The sequence below is a fragment of the Pteronotus mesoamericanus genome, unplaced genomic scaffold (assembly GCF_021234165.1).
Source record: "Pteronotus mesoamericanus isolate MK-2021 breed Mesoamerican mustached bat unplaced genomic scaffold, CSHL_Meso_final contig_130, whole genome shotgun sequence".
Classification (NCBI taxonomy): Eukaryota; Metazoa; Chordata; class Mammalia; order Chiroptera; family Mormoopidae; genus Pteronotus; species Pteronotus mesoamericanus.
In genome coordinates, this window is record NW_026555060.1 from 13,205,118 (window position 1) to 13,223,937 (window position 18,820).

Genomic DNA, 18,820 nt, shown 5'->3' on the forward strand with positions numbered 1-18,820 from the left:
TGTATAGCTGGAAGCTTTTGAGGATTCCATCCAATACAAAGTTTGATCAATTCAGTTGAGTTTCTAGATTCCATACAGTTGGCAAACTGTTTCTCATGGTTCCAATGAGCTCTTTTAGAACTGCTCCTAAAAGACCACACTTCCTAGGTGAACAGCTTAATTTAGGCCACCATTCCACTTCGTTCCAAGTCCATAAACGACAGTATTATCTTTGTGGATCCAACTGAAACTGTCCTCAATGAAGAGGAAAGCTCTGTGGAAAGATATATAATCTTTTCATACGTGACTACCTGGTTTTATCAATAAAACTATTCCCCAGTAAGGTAGAGCATTCTATTAAAACTTGGTGAATGAATGATTACACAGTCCGAAGGAAAAAGAACACAGAAAATAGAGAGTGATACTGAGAAGGTGGCTCACGTTATTGACTACTGACTCAAGTTAGGTAGCAGACAAAGCATGACCAGGAGGACCAATGAAATGAGGAAAAAAATCATGGGTTCAGAAAATGAAGATTTCAAAGAGGTCAAAGAATAGATGTAGTTGGAATAACGCAGTAAAGAACTGGAGGCAATAAAGGCTTTGTTCAAAGATTGAGTACAAGATTTGAGAGGCGATATACTTACAGAGAATGACATGATGCAGAGCTTCTTAGCCCCTTACAGTCCCTTCCAATGAAACTAGCACATCCCTGCAGACCCAGTAGGGAAGCTCATAAAATGAGGTGCAGGCATTCGTTCTTCATCTTCTCCGCAACTAAACTTTTGATTTCCTTGCCAAATCGGCTCTTCCCCCCATGCTAGCAAATGGCACCTCCAAATACTAGTTATGTCATATCACAAACCTGGGAGTGACACATGATTCCTCCCTCTTTTTGCTCCCACACTGAGCCCATCAAGAAGTGTTGATTCTTCTATCTTGACTGCCATCGGCGACTTCAGGCTGTCATCATTTTGGTCCTGCACTATTAAAACAGCTACTAATTTGATTTCCTTACCTCCTGCCCTTGTCCACCTTCATTTTTTTCTCTACACATTAACCAAACATTTTAGAATACAAATCAGATGATCATTTCCCTTCTTACATCAATAGCTTCCATCATGCCTAATACAAAATTTTTCTTTTTTAATGCACAGTCAGAACCCTATTTCCCCAATCTCATCTCTTCACAACTCTTTACTTTGTTTATTATATTCCACCCACCAATGTTTTGTATACTAACACTAATATGGGAAGCTCTTTCCCTTCTACTTGGGCACCGTCCCACAAGATATTCTGTCTCAGAATGGTTACCTATCCTTCTTAAATGACTCCTTCTTTTCCTTTGGATCTTAGCTTAAAAGGTCACTTGCTCAGAAATGCCTTCCTTGACCTCCTTATTTTGTTGATTTTTGTTATTCTCCAACACAGCACTCTATTCATTTTGTTGCACTTATATGTTAATTTGAAATTATTTACTTGTTTATTTACTATTTTCCTCAATAGTATAATATAAATTCAGTGAGGGCAAAGTCACCACTGTTTTTTTAGCTCAGGACTTTGTACATAGTAGGTGCCCAGCAAATATTGAATAAGTGAAAGAATGCAAGTAAACATTTCCAGAGTTCATTTAGATCTTCTCTCACTTACCTGCTCCTCACTGAGTGGGCCCTGCCTTCAAAGGACATCCTTCTTCTCTTCGGCCCTAATCTTACTGCCTCCAGGGGCCTGAAGCAAACATAGCTATAGTGGTGAGTTCCTAATGCAAAATGCAAAGGAAGGTCTTTAAAAATAATTTTAAATAACTTGAACCAAACATCATGATACAATTTGTAAGGCAAGAAACTACAAACTCAATTCCATAATGCTATATCTAACCCCATAACTGGTCTCACTCACCCATGTTTTAGCAAATTAGCCTGCAATGAAAACTATACACAAGCTAAAGATGATATCCAAAAAAGTAATTTTCAGTTTGTAGTTTTTAAATATTACCTTTACATTAAAAAATAGGATAATTTTTATTCTCACATTTTAATCTGTTGGCATTACTGAGATCACAGGCACTAATTCCAGGTTTTAGACATTTAGAAATTATATGTTCTTCCCTGAATAAAAGAATATGATGCTACTGACTCACTGTTAATTGAGCAGGCAGTTGCTTTGTTTACTCAGCTGTGGTGGTGGTTTAGGTTACTCCATCTACCGTTTCCAACCACCAGACACTGGGGAGTTTTTATTACTACAGAAATTAAGTGACCTGCAAATCTTTGTTTCATTAGCACCATTTATTAGACAACTTAGGCAATATTTGAGACACACGCATTGCCAGTTCAGGGGTGTGTGTGTGTGTGTGTGTGTGTGTGTGTGTGTGTGTGATCAATAAATTGCAAGTGGCTTATCTTGGTACCGTATTTCTATTTCCCATGTAGTCCCTAATGCTGTCTTAACCATATTCCACTTTCACTCAATTTAAGTGATTTATGATGTAAATTAAAATTAAAAGCATATAATTTAAAAATTTTTGAATCATTGAGAGTTTTAAAGTTACTTTTACAGTTGGCAGTTCATACACATTTCGTAACCTAAATAATAATTTAGAATATGAGTGGTATAAGACTGTTAGATATTACAGCTAGAAAACTTTATCATAGTATTTCATGTGTGTGCAAAAATAATCAACATTATTGAGTACTTAAGCTGTAACTTATATTGTACAATATGTTATTACATTTAACCCCCAAGTACCTCTGGAAGGCACATATTATCATTCGCTTTTTAAAGAGGAGGAAACTGGAGCACAGGGAAGTTAAATATCATGCCAAATGTCCAACGGCTGATAAGTACATTCAAGATTTGAACCCATTTGTGTTTGGTTGCAAAGATTATGCTTGTGAAAAGTCTACTTAGTGTGTTAAAATTTCAGTATTCTGGAACGTACTGTTCTAATTCCTGAGTAATGCAATTATATGTCTCTGTTTAGGGCACATTATAATTTTTTAGCTGGAGTAAATCTGTCACTCAGAAGTAACAGGAGAAGCTGACATGCAGTTCTGCGATGTTCCATTATGCAACGTTATACATTGGTGAAACTATAATAACATAGGAAAGAATGTAAAGTCTGACAAAAATTTGGCCTACAAATCATTTAATGTCCTTTCTTAGAATGTAATTTTTGCAAGCATTTTCAAAGACACAGTTTCCTTTTAAAAAGAAACCCATGTTGACACATTTAAAAAAGAGATACATGTAAAGTAGCTGAAATTAATTTTTTTAAGTCTATCTAGAAACAAAGGAAAAGGAGAGGGTTCCTCCCAAACATCTGAACTCGGATATATAAATAAAATTCGGGCCGAGAGAAATTTTTGTGTATGTTGGGGACATGTGAGGGAACAAAAGTGACTTATGGAGGGGGAAGGAGGGGAGTCATCAGGGAGAAAAGAAGAAAGGAAATGAAGAATTCCTAAAACATAGTTTTGAAACTGAAAAAGAGGCCCTGGGTGGTGGGGCTCAGTGGACTGAGCATCAGCCTGTGAAGCAAAGGGTCGCCAGTTCCATTCCCGTTCAAGGCAGATATCTGGTTGCGGGCCAGGTCCCTGGTAGTGGATGTACGAGAGGCAACCACACGTTGATGTTTCTCTCCACCTCTTTCTCCCTCCCTCCCCCTCTCTCTAAAAATGAAAATAAATTAAAAATCTTTAAATAAAAAAAAATTGCTTCTCTTTTTAAAAAAAAAGTAAAAAAGAGGAGTTTGGGTGAGAACTTTCAGTTCAAATATTAAATATTAGAAAAATTTTATCTAGATAAAACCCATAGGTGGGTTCCACCCCTCCTGCCCCCAAACACTCAGCTCGTCACCACAGCTGAGTCCAGGATGAGATGATGGCTCCTCTGGTTGAAGGTGAGGGTTCGGTTCCTTTTCTTTGGTTGCCTAGCAACAAGTTCACCTGAAGCTCTTGTTCATTACCCTCAGGGTTTATGTTCAGGTCTATGCTAGACAGTGAGTTGTTCTAATACAAATAATTTTTTACCTTAGTAAAAATACAAATTTATAGGGGTTAAAATATTTTGTGCAATTCTAGTACTAATGTTATCTCTTTATAAACAAACATTTCTCTCAATCTTTTTTATCTTTATGAATGTAAATGTTTTGTCCAAAGGTCTAGTACCTGGGTGATAGGAAATATTTTCGATTAAAGAGAAAGTGGGATTATGATTCAAGAAAACAGTCCAAGCCCATGAACTTTCTTTCTCTCTTTTCTAAAATAGTGTTGTAATAAGATAAAATGCATTTGAAAGAGTTTGTGTGGGAATTAAGGAGCAGTTCAGCCGAGCGTTACCAAGCTAGGGTCTTGAGAGAGGTTATAACCAGGTTGGCGGTGGTGGGGGCAGGGGGCTGCAGTCATTTGAAGACTTGACTGGACCTCGGGGATCCCCTGTCAGGCTCTCTCCCATGGCTTTTGGCAAGAGACCTCAGTTCCCTACCACCCAGGCCTCTCTCTGTAGGGCCGCTTGAGTGCCCCGACACACACCATGAGCAAGAAGGACCTGACTGATCGAAGGCAAGTTGGAAGCCACCATGTCTTTTATGACCTAGCCTCAGAAGTCACGCACCACCATTTCTGCCATCTTCTGTTAGTCACACCAGCGAACTATGATACACTGTGGGAGACTACATACTATGTAAGTATGTAAATACCAGAATGGGGCTTACCACAAAGAGAGAAATCCAAAACGGCAAAGTAAAAGGAAAATGGTAGTCATTAGAATGTCCAAAAATATGAGAACTTTTTGACTGATTGGAAGCAAGTGAAACTATAGAATATTTAGAGATAAATAAAAATGAAAATTCCAGATATAAAAACCTATGGATGTAGTTAAATTAACACTCAGGGGGAAAAGAGGAAAATTTATAGGCTTAATTTATTATTAGGAAACACAAAATATGGGAAAATATATTAACTAAATGTTCAACTCAAATGATTACAAAAGCTCATATCAATTTCAGCTTTTACCTGACACAAGTTTTTAAAAACCAAAAGCTATCTCTTTTAAAAGACAAAAAAAAAATAAAGCTTTTAAAAGTCTGATTAAGAACAAAAGAGAAAAGATCCATATAAAAAACTAAAGCTAAAACTAATCCACAAATCATGAGCAATAATAAATGACTGTTTTAAGACATAAGGTGTTGAGGTGGCTTGATACCCGGCAATAGATAACTGAAGCCCACAGCACATAACTGACACACATTTTCTAGAGTGGGCACTAGATAGTAAGTATTTTAGGTTTTGTGGGCCAAATAATCCTTGTTCAAACACTCAAGTCTGCCATTGTAGCATATGAGCAGCTATAGACAAAATATAAGCGAATTGTGTGGTGTTTTCCAATAAAACTTTTTTTACAAAAACAGAAAGCAGACTAGATTTGGCCCAAGAGCTATAGTTGCCCTCAATTAAACCCCTCAATTAAAAGCATCACATTTCTTTGGTTCAGGGAAGGACACATTAGGCTATCAGATCCATTGAGGCTCAATTCTAGGACTTGGCAAATTTGTTGGGAAGAGAAAATGACTGTGTTCTGCTGATTGTTGACTAGACAAGGGAAGCTTCCAGATGCTGCCAGCCATTTTGCTACCTTGAAATCACTGCCTAACACAGAGAAACACACGGCTGAGAGTTGGAAGGAGGGGGACCTAGTGACAATAGTTGAACTCCTGGCTCCGGGTGAGCCTGAAGCTACGTCTACATTTGTATTGATAAAGTACTTGCACCTGCATATTATTTTGTCTACTCCAGCCTAGTAATCTATCATTTATAAAAATCAAATAATTCCTTCCTTCCCTCCCTCCTTCCTTCCATATATATTGAGTCCTCCTAGATACCAGGCACAATTCTAGGAGTGGGGAACATACCAGCATGTATGTAGGCAAATGAATTCCCTACTTTTATGAAGCTTATATTCCAGTGGAAAAAGTCAGGAAATAAGCATGTTAAGTAAATAAATATGGTAATTTCAGATACTGCCAAGTGCAATGAGGAAATGAAGCAAGTTGTGAGAGACAGTAGTTATTTGGATAAGGTGCTTAGGATAAAGCTCTGAGGAGAGGCCAGGATGTTGAAAAGGCACCAGATACACAAAAACTGTACAAGAAGAGTGTTCCGTGCAGACACCAACAAGTATAAAACCTGGATGCAGGAAGAAGCATCCTGTATATTTAAGGCACACAATGAGTAAGACAGATGGTATGCAAGATGAAATTGGAGGGGTAGATGGCAGACCCAGAAGACCACCAAGGAGTCTGGATTTCTTTTTAAGTATAATGGCATGCCACTTGAAGATTTTTTGCAATTACACGTAGTGATGGATGTTAATTAGATGTAGTGTGGTTATCATTTTGCAATATACATAAATATGAAATCATTATGTTGTACACCTGAAAGTGACATAACGTTATATCCCAATTTTATGTATGTGTACACACACACACACACACACACACACACACACACATATTCTGTGGTTGCCGTGGAAGGAAAAAGAATGAAAGCAGAGACAATTCGGGGGCTATTGCAGCAGTCCAGGTAAGAGATGAAAGTGCAGATTGGACCACGATGTGAAGTGATATTAATGGAGAGCAGAGGTTAAATTTGGGATGCATTTTAAAAAGTGAAAGCATTTACTGATGGGCTGTTGTGGAGGTGAGAGTGAAAGGGATACACTCTAAGTTTAGGTTGTGGTGTCAACAAGTAATAGTGCCACTGACTGCTACAGGAGTGGATTTGGAGAAGGGTCTGAGAACTGAGTGAGTGAATGGTTTTAGCATTATTAAGGTTGAAATGTCTTCGAAATAGCCAAGCATGTCAATACTCTAGACAGGAGTACAGCGAAGATATAAACGTGGGCGTCATCCGTGCATACGTTGTGCTCAGAGCCACGGGAGTAAAGATGAGGGCTGAGGACTGAGCCCTGGGCAGGCCAGGACCTTCCACATCAGAGGCCAAAATGAGGAAAAGGAAACCAAAAAGCAGTGGCTAATGAGGTGAAAACAACACCAGGAGAACACAGTGTCCCGGATGCCGAGAAGAAAAGAGGGTTCAAGGAGAAATGGTCAAATGTGGAATAATAATAACAACATCAACAATGTTGAGATGAGGACAGGGAGCTCCCCCTTGGATGTGAAGAAATGGAGTCTCAAAAAAATGGAGTCTCTAGTGACTTTGGCAGAATTGGTTTCAGCGGTGCAGGGTGTGGGTGAGGACAAAAGCATATGTGCAGGGGACAGAAGAGAAACAACAGGCTAGTAGGTAGAAACAATGAGTGTAGCCAAGTTTTTCAAGGAGCCATAAAAAAGGTGTTTTGCCTAACTGTAGGATTGCGCCAAATGTTGCAAGGACTCTGGAATCCATACGGCCATAAAATTTTGGAAAGAAAATAGAGATTTGTAGAAAATCTAAGAATTTTTTAAAATAGGAAATCTAACTAAGAACAGGCCGCAGAAGTTTCCTATTAGTATGTAGGAAAGTATTCAAACAAAATTCCAGAATTCTAACTAGTAGCTACCAGAAACCCAGAACAAACATTATTTTTAATGATAAAATAGAAATAGTAAAATAAGGATCAAATCAAGAATGTCTAGTAACACTTCTGTTATTACACATTGCTCTAGAGTCCTAACCAATGTAGCAGATGCAAAAATGAAATGAGATATAATTTTTGAAAGAAAGAGAGACTTTAAATTAGTTACATGCTTTAAAACCAGTAGTGTGATGTATATGTGAAACTAGTTTCTCCAAGTGTAGTTCCCTTATGAACATTGGCTGATATGTTGTTACTTAATGAGTTAGACAAAAGTGAAATACTTGTCTTACCTATAGTTGTTGGTCCATGATGTGAGCTACTTCTTAATTAAATTAATTTTTTAAAAAATACTACAAGAGTATTTCCTCAAATTTTTGGTACTATTCACAATGTAATGACTACAAATATAATGCATTTTAAAGTTTAATCTCCATTATTGACATTTTCTCCATTACTTTGTTAAGTCTAGACAATTAACAAAACCATAAATCAAGCCTAACATGCAGCGTTTGCTGACTTTCATGGCGTAGTCTCATCATGGCTGCTTTCAAGCTACTGGTGTAAACTAACTGAATGCAGAGCTGAAAAGAAAGATACACGGTAGCACACTGTTATAAAGAATTTCCATTGTACACAAACATTAAAAATAAATTACTTTAGAAGCATAGATAAGCACAATAATTCAAACATAATGAGTTTTGAGCATTTAATATCTTTGTTTTTCATCTAATCTATTTAATTTAAATTTTTATAATTTACTTTTAATAATGGTTATGTTTAACAATCAGTCCACAAATTTCCAGAAAAGTTAACAACTGACTGTCAGAAGTTGGCATAAACCAAATCTAGTATATCATATAATTGTGTATTTAGAAAAGTAAAGAGAATCAAGTAAAAAACTAACAGAACCAAAGATTCAGTTAAGTTGATTAGAATGAAAATCAACATAATTAAAAAATGTAGAGTGAAAACCATTGATTTACAATGGCAAAAAGAACAATTTAAAAATTAAGAAAAAGCCTAATACATAATGAGCAAGGCTTATGTTAAGAAATACATATATAACTTGACTGATTCACATATTAAAAGTCATGAATAAAAGAAGAGATATAACTTGTTCTTACATACACATATTTTTTAGTTATATTTCACTGATTATGCTATTACAGTTGTCTCAATTTTTCCTGCTTTGCCCTCCTCCACCCAGCAACTGCCCACTCCCTCAGGCAATCCCCACACCTTTGTTTATGTCCCTGGGTCATATGTATAAGTTCTTCGGCTACTCCATTTCCTATACTGTACTTTACATCCCCATGGCTATTCTATAATTACCTATTTGTACTTCATAATCCCCTCACCTCTCCACCCATTCCCCCACACCTCCTCCTCCCATCTGGCAAACATCAAATTGCTCTCTATATCCATGATTCTGTCTCTATTCTTCTTGTTTGCTTAGTTTGATATTTAGATTCAATTGTTGATAAATATGTATTTATCGCCATTTTATTACTCATAGTTTTGATCTTCTTTTTCTTAAATAAGTCCCTTTAATGTTTTATATAATAATGGTTTGGTGATGATGAACTCCTTCAGTTTTTTCTTGTCTGGGAAGCTCTTTCTCTGCCCTTTGATTCTAAATTATATCTTTCCTAGGTAGAGCAATCTTGGCTGTAGGTCCCTGCTTTTCAACTTTGAATATTTCTTGCCAATCTCTTCTAGCCTGCAAAGTTTCTTTTGAGAAATCAGGTAGCAGTCTTATAGGAACTCCCCTGTAGGTAACTAACTTCTTTTCTCTCATTGCTTTTAAGATTCTCTCTTTATCTTTAAGCATTTTAATTATGATGTGTCTTGGAGTGGACCTCTTTACATCCATCTTGTTTGGAATTCTCTGTTCTTCCTGTACTTGCATATCTATTTCCTTGACCAAATTAGGGAAGTTTTCTTTCATTAGTTTTTCAAATAGATTTCTAATTTCTTATTCTTTCTCTTCTCCCTCTGGCACCCTTATGACGCTAATGTTGGATCACTCGAAGTTGTCCCAAGGGCTGCTTACACTATCCTCGTCTTTTTGGATTATTTTTTCTTGTTGTTTTGATTGCTTGTTTTTTACTTCCTTATATTTCAAATCATTGATTTGATTCTCAACTTCACTCTACTCTTGTTTCCCTGTAAACGGATTTTATTTCAGTGTATCCTTTATTTCTGATGTATATTTTTTATGCTGTTGAAGTACCCAGTGAGTTCTTTGAGCATCCTTATAACCAGAATTTTGAACTTTGCATCTGAAAGATTGCTTATATCCCTCTTGTTTAGTTCTTTTTCTGGAGTTTTGATCTGTTCTTTCACTTGGGCCATATTTCTTTGTCTCCTCATTTTGACAGCCTCCTTGTGTTTGTTTCTATGTATTAGGTAGAGCTGCTATGACTCCCTGTCTTGGTAGTGCGGCCTAATATAGTAGGTGTCCAGGAGGGTCCAGTGGCACAGCCTCCCCTCTCACCCAAGCTCAGTACTCAAGGTGTGCCCTTTGTGTGGGCTAAGTACATCCTTCTCTTGTAGTTAAGCCATAATTGCTGTTGGTAGATCAATGGGAGGGATTTACCAAGGCGACTCAGCCACAAGGACTGGCTGTGACGTTGACCACCAACCTCCACCATCCATGCTGTGCAGAGGCAGGGTGGTGGTGCTCTGATGTGGTCTGTAGCTGTCCACTGGGTGTGCAGGCTCTAGGTTTCCAGGTGGTGAAGGCCTAAGTCAGCCTCACCTGTGTTCTCCGCAGGGCCACCCTGCATGAGTTATAGAGCAATCTGAGATGGCTGCTACTTGTGATGGACTTGGAGATTCCCCAGCAAAGCCAAGCTGTGAATCTAGGCTGGATGCTGCTAGTGCTGACCTTGGGGCCATTTAAAAAGAAGTACAGGGGCTGAGGGCTCACTGAAGCTGGCTGTTGCTTGTTAGATAAGATTTAGGAAATTGTGAAGCATGAGCCAAGACCAGCCATTCATATGAAAAATTCACTGGGGTGGGCCAGTAAGTTGGTGGGACAGAGTCTCAGGGGATCTCCAGGGTGGATCCCACAGTGTTAGCCAGGATGATGGAGCCTCCGACATGGCACTCACCTTCAGGCTCTGTGGCTCTCTTGGGTAAGGGTTCAGAAAAGGCACAATGGCCTCTGCCCATCTTTCTGACTGGGAAAAAGCTGTCTGCAAGTTTGCTCACCTTGATGCCAGGCACTTTAGTTCCTCCCTGTATGCCACTGGTAACTTTCAAGCTGGCACCCGGTGCTGGAACTCAGAGGGACCGAGTTTGAGTTAAGTCCATGTGTGGGTTCTTTAAGAATTGCTTGGGACTCCAGAAGTTTCTTCTACTGATTCAGTCCTGCTGGTTTTTCAGCCTGAAGTTATGGGGACTTATCTTCCTGGCACTGGAACCCTGGGCTGGAGACCTGGTGTGGGTCTGGGACTCCTCGCTCCCCAGATATCCCTCCCACATTGGTATCCACCACACAAGGATATGGAACCAGCTCATTCCACACCTCCACCCCAGCTACGTGCCTTGTTCAATGTGGTTTCTTTATTTCTGTAGTTGTCCAACTTCCATTCAAATCAATTTCTGATGACTCTGAGTGATGGTTGTTCTATAATTGTAATTTTGATGTGGTTGTGCAGGGAGGCAAGTCGTGTTTACCAGTGCCACCATCTTGACCAAAAGTCCATAGATATTTAACATTGCAAAGGTGCAAGTGTAACCGAAAAAAAGTGAGGTTCAGCTGCTTGCCACAACTAAAGCTGCACTCCTGAGGCAGTTGCTGGCACAGAAGGAAAGAGGCTTTATTCAGGTGCAACACAACCTGGAAGAATGGTGGACTCCCATCTCAAAGACGATCTCAATTTTCCTGGTCAGGCCCAGGTTTCTTATAGGAATAAGGAGGGGAAGGCCCTTTTCCCTATACAATTCATCTTTCCAGCTTTTGGCACACTGAGGCTCTACCTATTCTTAGTTTTAGCTTCCCAAACACTCAGTGTAAAAACCTCCCCCTGCTGACATCTTGGCCAATGGGAGAGACTCGCTGGTGCCTCTGACTGACTGTCTACAGTGACATAAGTCCTCTCCCAAAGTCCACACAATACAATCCCAATCAAAATTCTAATAGGGATTTACATAAACATTGACAGGCTGATTCGGAAGTTTGTTGAAAGAGGACATGTCCATGAATGAAGTTTTGAAAAAGCTTGGTCTCCTATATATAGAAATATCCTATGAAACATTGGTAAATAAAGTAGTGAGATTCGGGTGCAGAAATAATCAAATACATTGATGAAACAGAAGAAAGAATTCAAAATGTTTGCATTTGTCACAGAAATGCAATACATGAGAAAGGAGGCAATTCACATCAGCAGAGAAAAGAGATGGTGCAATTTAACTATCCTATGATTTAATAAAAAATGTTAAAACTCCCTACATCACATCAAACAAAAAAATAGTAATTCCAGATTCCTTAAAGAGGTAAACAACTTAAAAAAAGAAATGACTTTAGAGGAACACAGGAAGTTATTTTTGTAATCTTGGCATGATGAAAGACTTCTGTAGCAAGACACAAAACCAAGACAGGATAAAGGAAACAATAGATTCTTAAAAACTTACAATTTTTGTGTGGCAAGAAACTCCATAATTCAAGTTAAAAAATAAGTTATAGAAGAAATATTTGCTACAAATGTATCAGTCAAATGATACATACTAACAACATATCAAGAACTCCTGTAGATCAGTAAGAGAAAGGTAAACCAACTAAAAGAAACATCTAAGCCATCTCTGTCCAACAAAAATATTATGTGTTACCTATGTAACTTAAAAATTTTCAATAGCCACATTAACATTATTTAAAACAGCATACCTATAATATTATTATTTGAACACATAATCAATATGAAAATATTAGAGATCTTTTACATCCTTTTTCTTAGAACAAGTTTTTGAAATCACTTGTGTTTTGGGCTAATAGTTGCTTTATTCAGGATAACCACATTTCAAGTGTGCCATGGCCACATTTGGCTAGTGACTATCATATTGGACAGCACAGATCTATCTAAGCAATTCACAAAAGAAATACAAATGACCAATAGACTAAAATACTTGTATGCTCTACCTCATTCCTATTGAGGAAATTCAAATAAGACAAACAGGGAGATATCCACGTTTTATTCATCACATTGACAAACACTGAAAGAAGAAAAATTACTAGAAACTAATTTTAGATATATACACAGAAGTTCATTATAAGATTATTTGTACAGCAAAAAGAAAAGAAATAAAGGAAGAAAATAGAGGGGGAGAAGAAGCAGCTCAAGTAGCAGATTGAGTGGAACAGGTTAGGGCCTATTTATGCAAGAGAAACTATGAAACGATTAAAAAGAATTATTTGAACTATAAGTGCTGACATGAAAAGTGCTCTAAAAATAATAGAAAGAAATCAATTTGTGGAAGCCTGCATGTGATGTGATTTATATAACATTAATCATATTTTAGGTTTGTTTGTATAGATACATATGCTTCTAAATGCACTGAAAATTGCCTGAAAGGATATCAACTGAAGGATTAACTGTCCTCCTCTGGCAGGGCTGTGGTGGAGAGGCTTGTTGACAGCAGGCAGTGAGAGCTTCATAGTACAATGTGTAAACCTCTATCCTAAGCACATGTTAGATTCAATGACGGAAAAGAGTTTCTTTTTAAACACAATTAAGAACTCAAAGTTCTCTAGCATTCACATTCCTTGGAGCTGGTTCTCTCAGTTGTCCTAGTCCTTACAAATGTTCCGGGGCCGTCCAGGGGAAGGAGAGCTTAGGGAATATATTTTTATAGTTGTTGTAAATATTGGGGAATCAGTAGCTATTTCTGATGATACCATCTCAACATTGAAAGTATTTCACTTCAGCCTTGGCCGGGTAGCTCAGCTGGTTAGAGTGTCATCCTAACGGGCCAAGGTTGTGCATTCAATTTCCAGTCAAGGCAAATACTCATACAAGAAAGCAACCAGTGAGTGCATGAATAAGAGGAACAACAAACTGATGCTTCTCTCTCTCTTTCTTTTCCTAACTCTTTCTCTAAAAACTCAATAAATTTTTTAAAAAGTATTTCATTCCATCCAAATTTTCTATGTCATTCAACAATCTTTTCTGAACGTGGACTGCAGTACAAGTCCCCGTGTTAGGCATTGGAAGAATGTCAAGATAACAAGACAGGAGTTATTGAAACAGTAGGAGATCTTTTAAATAACAGTTGTTTCAAATAAAAGAATGGGAGGTCCCATCTCATTCTGGGTATCACATTATGGAACACAGAGAAGTAAATTATTGATACTTGGGTTTTCCTAACAGCAGAGTGGCGTTGGAGTTCTCATAGTCCAACATTCCAAACTGTTTAAAAAGGTAAGGTTATTTGGTGTGTACATTTTGTCCTTCATCCTTCCCATTTCTTTAAGCCTGGAATAAAGAGATGTTGTCTCCAAAGAGAGGGCAGAAGCCACAAGCTTAACGATAGTATTGAAATTCCTCTAAATTTCACCAGATGACCTGTTAATAAAGAAATGCTCAGTTCATTAGAACTCATTGCAGGAAGGAAGAACACCACCTTGATAGGTTATTGGCTGTGATTCTTGATTTTAAAAAAAAAAGAAAAGCTGTTATTTAAAGGAAGCTATCTGCTGGAGTGAGCAAACTATTGCTTCAGCTATCCTGTATGCAAAAATTTCCTGAAGCAACGGTGAAGTTACTTACTGGTTACCGTTTTTCCCTTGGAGAAAGTTTTCTAGAACCAAGAGCTAAGCCATGCTTAGTTAGGCTTCCATACTCAGTGTTAGTTCTCAAATTCTTGGGGGTTTTTTCATTGTATTTTTCTCCACTCCAGCCTCCACCATGGCCACAATGGTGACCCAAAAGATCTACAGGGTGTCCACCTCTGGCCCTCGCACCTTCAGCAGCCTCTGGAACTCGAATGGGCCCAGAACCTGCTTCAGCTCCTCAGCTTTTCCCCAGCTAGGCAGCAGCTACCAGGCTGGCCTGGCACCAATATGAATCTGGCCTGAGGAGTGGCTGGGAGTATGGGCAACATCACAGCCATCCAAGTGAACCAGAGCCTGCTCAGCCCCCTGAAGCTGGAGGTGGACCCCAACATCCAGGCTGTCCAACCCAGAGAAGGAGCAGATCAAGAGCCTCAACAAGTTTTCTTCCCTCACCCATCAAATGTGAGCCTGGAGCAACAGAATAAGATTCTGGAGACCAAGCAGAACTTCCTGCAGCAGCAGAAGACAACTCGCAGTAACAAGGACAGCATGCTCAAGGGCTACATCAACAACCTTCCATAGCAGCTGGACATGATGGCCCAGAAGGAACTGAGCCTGCAGGCAGAGTTTGGCAACATGCAGGGGCTGGTGGAGGACTTGAAGAATAAGTACAAGGATGAGATCGGCAAGTGCACGGAGATGAAGAATTAATTTGTCCTCATCAAGAAGGATGTGGATGACACATGAATAAGGAAGAGCTGGAGCCCAGCCTGGAAACGCTGACTGGTGAGATCCACTCCTACAGGCAGTTGTGTAAAGAGGAGTCCCAGATCTCCGACAAGTCCACAGTGCTGTCCATAAGCAATAACCGCTCCCTGGACCTGGATGGCATCAACGCCAAGGTCAAGGGCCAGTACAAGGAGATAGTCAACTGCCAGGCTGAGGCTGAGACCATGTGCCAGACCAAGTATGAGGAGCTGCAGACATTGGCTGGGAAGCACGGGGATGACCTGCGTCACACAAAGACAGAGATTTCTGAGATAAACCAGAACATCAGTGACTCCAGGCTGAGACTGAGAGCTCCAAAGGCCAGAACGCTTCTCTGGAGGTCGCCATCGCTGTTGCCCAGCAGCATGGGGAGCTGGCTGTCAAGGATGCTCAGGCCAACATGATTGAACTAGAAGCTGCTCTGAGAACCGCCAAGCAGGACATGGCCTTGAAGCTGCATGAGTACCAGGAACTCATGGACATCAAGCTGGCCTTGGGCGTGGAGCTCACCACCTAGAGCAAAGCTGTTGGAGGACAAGGAGAACCAGCTGGAGTCTGGGATTCAGAACATGAGTATCTGTACCGAGACCACCAGCGGCTACTCAGGTGGGCTGAGCCTGGCTCACGAAACCTCAAGGATGGCGTGGGCTTCCAGGCCAACATGGGATCTAACTGGAGCTCTGGCTTCTCCAACCATACCAGCACCAGCTCCTCCAAGATGGTGGTTGTTTGTAAGACTGAGACCCATGGGAAGCTGGTGTCGGAGTCATCTGATGTCCTGCCCAGGTGAACAACTGCTGCAGTCCCTCCTGTCCTCCAAGCCAGAGGAAAAGGAGCTGTGCAGGGGAGCAGCGGGCACAGGAGACCCTCCTGAGGCTCTGCTCCAGTCCTCAGCTCACCCTTGAGGTCGGGGAGCTTACTGCCTGGGGCACTGCCTCTTACCCATTCCCCAGCTGAAAGACAAATCGAATGTTTTTCTCCCCAAATAAAGTCTCAGCTGGCTCTAACAATCCTAAAAAGAAGGAAGTGGAACTGGGAAAAGTATAAGAAAAGGTAAAAAATTAAAAGAGGAAATGAGAAAGCTAGGAGAACTACAGTAGTGTAAGATGATGTTTTGTCAAAGGAACCACATTTTCCTTGAAGTGGCTGAGCCCCAAGATGGGGCAGTATAACCCAGAGAGGGCCTCGCGGTGTGCTAGGCAAGCAGTGGGCAGGAGCCGCTCCTCTAACACGACTGTCCTCTCCAGGATAAATCCTAGACAGGGAGCTGTTAGGACACAGGTCTGCCTGGCTCTGTTTCCTCTAAGCTTCCCCTTCTCACAGTCCCTAAGTCCTTTCCTCTTTCTCTGACTCTGCTTCCCTGGAGCTCTGCTAAGTCTTCTGTGGACTAGGGTTTTCCCCACACAATGCAACCTTCAGAGCTGACCGCTCAGGACCTAGCTGGTTAAATGCCGTGCTAGAGGTGAGGAGAAATGAAGCTTCCTTCCTACCGCCTAATCCTGTTTTGCTGGTCAAAAGGTGATTATGCCATTTTTGTGATAAGAATCCTAATCTTTCAAGATTACAGACACCTCAGAACAGGAAGGGCAAAGGTCTGTGTACTTAAGCGGGATAAAAAGAAAGCACACTCATTTCACACTAGTACCCTGTTCCTTATTTTTAAAAAGTAAAAGAAGAGTATATAATTGGAGGTGTGAAAGGGTCTCTGAAGGTACAGGAGAAAGGGCCGGGTGCAGAGATGAAGATTGGAAAAGAGGAATGATGATTTTTGGACAAATACAGAGAAGAAAATACATAGAAATTTTGAAGTGGAGAGGAGGACTGTAAAAGGATTTCAGGTAAGATGACTTTGGTCAGGGGAATAGACAGGCTTATAGGGGTAAGTGCGCGGACCCGGGTAGGCACTCTGTTTCAAACATCAGTTCAGCCACTTAGATGTGAGATCTTGAGGAAGTTCCTTAATCCCTGTGTATCTCAGTTTCTGTGTCTATGGAAAATGTGATGATGACAATAATATTTACCTGATTGGCTTGTAATGAGGATTAAAAGCACAACTATACCTATGTGTTAACTATTTTTATTCTAGATAATCAGACCAAGTTTGTCAGATAATCTTGAGAGAATCCAGTGACAAAAGGAAGGAGGCAGAAGAAGATCCATCTAGCAGTTGTTGACCAAAATTCAGGCAACCAGACATTCAGCACCGGGGAGTCTCAGTGCTTGCTTTATTTTTCTCCATTCCCTTCATCACCTGCAGAGGTATTACACTAATCAGCCTTCCACCACTAAAAATATAAGTTATCAGAGAACAAGGACTTTGGTCTGTTTTTATTCATGATTAACACAATAATTTAATAAATAAATAACTAAAAGTACATTAACTTGCAGGGAAGCTTGTCCGGAACTGAGCCTGAGTTCCACAAGCCCCAAGATGGCTAGGGAGGGGCAGATAGAACAGGTTTGGTGACACCGGAAGGGCTGTGTCAGGAGGAGTCTGGACAGGAAAAGCAGGGTGGATGAAAGAAAGGAGGAAGCCAGGGGTAGGAGTTCAGGCTGCAGAGATGTGAGGAGCGTTCTTGAATGTTCATGGGAGGACTTAATGGGACCCGGGCCAGGAAAATACATTCCCATTTACTCTATTCCCATTTCGCATCTCTTCTGTTGTCAATTTTTTAGAAATTACATCTGTCTAGATTAAAATACATTAAATTGTTTATAATGATCTCTTATGTAATCTATTCCATGGTGTTTCTTATTTTTTTCTTCTTCTATTTGTGTTTTGCTTGTTGGAAATTTCAGGATTAGTCTATTTTGGTAGAAAGTTTTCTTATTAAAGAAATCCTATGTGAATGTATTTGTTCATTAAAATTATGTTCTGTTTTTAATTTGTTCATTTGTAAATCATCTTACTCCTTCTGATATCTTCAGGACTTTATTTTCTTTCTTCCTTTCTAAAGTCTTGAGTTGGGTGTTTAATAATTCAAAAATAAAATAACTGTGTGTTTTCCTGAAACTGGCCATTGTTTGTGGTCTCCACAGAGTGGAGGTTGGGGCAGGGAGGGGCAGAGGGACAGGCGAAGGCCGAGCCTCTGCTGATTTGCATCCCAGGTGCTGGAATTTTACAATGGCTCATAACGTCAACCTCGGAACTACAATTATTTTTCTTTGCAAACGTGAATCACCGTGAAATTACTGCCTTTGTTAACTTTAAAGACAGCCTGGCTTTACTTTCTTAGCCTCATTTTTGTAACCTCACCCAAATGCCCTGCCCAGTACTGTACCCCAGGCTGGTGTGCAGTTTCCCATTGATGATTTACAGATAGAATAATTTAGAGTGATAAAAAGCAGAGATCCTGGACCTACGTGATTCTGGACTCACATCCCAGCTCGGCTACCTCCTCACTGTATGATGTTCGTCAGGTTTTTCGACCTAAGACTCAGTCTCCTTGCCTATTAAATGGGAGTAATAATAGGGAGGCAGGATAATAAGAAGCTAGGAAAATTTCCTGGCAGGAGGAACAGGGAAGCTAAGAGATACTTAAATGGCCCAGCAATTTACAGCCAGATAATATATCACAAGGAATTTCTTTTAAATTGAATTTATTGAGGTGACATTGGTTCACAAAACCATACAGGTTTCAAGTGTACAACTCAACAAAACAGCACCTACGCACCGCATCGTGTGCCCATTGCCTGGAGCAAAGTCTCTCTCCACCCCCA

The 18,820-nt window shown here is 39.9% G+C and overlaps 1 pseudogene; it reads left to right on the plus strand.

Annotated features, from left to right (window-relative positions):
• The first annotated feature begins 14,453 nt into the window (after nucleotides 1–14,453).
• LOC129084202 (keratin, type II cytoskeletal 8-like) lies at nucleotides 14,454–15,890 on the plus strand (annotated as a pseudogene).
• Nucleotides 15,891–18,820: the final 2,930 nt, after the last annotated feature.